We start from the raw sequence: 1941 nt of genomic DNA on the forward strand, positions 1-1941 counted from the left end.
TGTATTCAAAATATGAGCCAAATCGGCAAGTAAATGCAATTTTTAGGAATATCTTGACCCCAGCGCCACCTAGCAAGCAAATTTTTGGTAGAAATATTTCTTTTCATGGTACTGATATATGTTCCAAATATGAACCAAATCGGTCCAGCCGTTTAGTTGTTTAGTGACATTTAATGTACAAAATTGTGAAATAGTGACGTCTCAGCATTCTTCATTTTTCGGCAACAACAACAAAAAGTTTTGAATTTTTTTTTTTATCGGAAAACCTTCCACACAGAATGTCCAAAATAGTACTTCANATATGTTCCAAATATGAACCAAATCGGTCCAGCCGTTTAGTTGTTTAGTGACATTTAATGTACAAAATTGTGAAATAGTGACGTCTCAGCATTCTTCATTTTTCGGCAACAACAACAAAAAGTTTTGAATTTTTTTTTTTTATCGGAAAACCTTCCACACAGAATGTCCAAAATAGTACTTCATACAGAATTGAAATCGGTTCAGCCGTTTGGTCAGGCATCGCGGTCATACGAAAAACATTTCATTTTCATAGATTGAGGATGAATTTACATACAATATCCGAAATACTCCTTTTTAAGAAAAGCGAAAGAAGAAAAATTGGAGTTTTTGGAATTAAAAGAAGATACTGGAAATGCAACAAATGCTAGAATTCCGGCAACAAGTACCAGATTTAAAATATCCGCTGTTGAAAACAGCTGCGTGCCGTATATTTTCAATTTTTGGTACAACGTATAACTGTGAGTCTTTGTACTCTACAATGAAATTCGTAAAGTAAAAATACCGTTCACAATTAGTTCCATTCGCGTGCCTATTAAATATTGTAAGTTTTCAAAAACCATCAGCGTTTTGCAATCGCGTACGCAAAAAACTTTCACTGTAGGGGAAATTGAGAGAGCAAAGTGACATTTCATTTTGAGGGGAAGCTGTTAGTTTCTGCTGGAAAAATTTTTGCCAACAGCAATTTGCCAACAAGGAAACAGCTGATCGAAAACAGCTGGTTGGAATTTACGCAAATCCCTAAATTGAATTTGATGGTTTGAAAGTTAAAATATTAAAATGCGACTAATTAAACTTGTAAGAAGGAAGCAATTATTCACTGAGCCAAAAGCACAATGGCTTTTTCAACCAAGTCATAGTTTGATTTTTTCATGGTCAATAAGCCGATTGTAACAAATGTGATTCAAGTTGAACATTCGCTTGCTGTTATTTGTTGGCTTCCAGCAGTACGAATGTCGTCAGCGCGATACATAATTTTTATTTTTTTCTGTTTTTGGTTTTTCTTAATTATAAAAAAGCTTCTGTGAAGTGCAGAACAAATCAAACGACGAAGAAAATTGATTCAACTGTAGCTGAGTGTGTAGAGATGCTTGCTGTTATTTGCTAATCCCGCCAGAGGCAGCATGTTAAAATGATAATAAAAATTTTTGTTTTGTATCTCCGAATTATGAAGAAGCATCTGTGAAGTGCAGAACATAAACGTATTCAAACGACAAATCGCCAACTAAAAGTTTGGTTAATGTAAACAAAATTGCGGTTAATATTACCAAATCATTGTTGAAAATAACAACCAAGGCATTGTTAATATTAAAAAAAAATTACGTTGATTGGTAAAATTAACCATTTTTTGCTTAATTTTTCTCTCAGTGTTCGTTTAGTCAGTGAACTGTGTCAGGATAAGGCCGCGGGATTTGTTTTCTTACGTTATCAATTTTATACTTTTGAATGTAAACAAAATTTCTATCAGCTGTTCGTCTAACTTGCAAGTTTCTGCAAATTTTCTTTTCACGTACTATTTTGGATATATTTGTCTTGTGAGAGCATAAATGATATTTCGCCGGAAATTTGCCGTTGAACATTTTTTACTGGAGATTTTGAACGAACGTACCTATTGACTAACCAACATTTAACAGAACGGTTACG

This window comes from Rhagoletis zephyria, unplaced genomic scaffold (genome assembly GCF_001687245.7).
Source record: "Rhagoletis zephyria isolate East Lansing unplaced genomic scaffold, Rhagoletis_zephyria_1.1 Rzeph_scaffold_01095, whole genome shotgun sequence".
Taxonomy (NCBI): Eukaryota; Metazoa; Arthropoda; class Insecta; order Diptera; family Tephritidae; genus Rhagoletis; species Rhagoletis zephyria.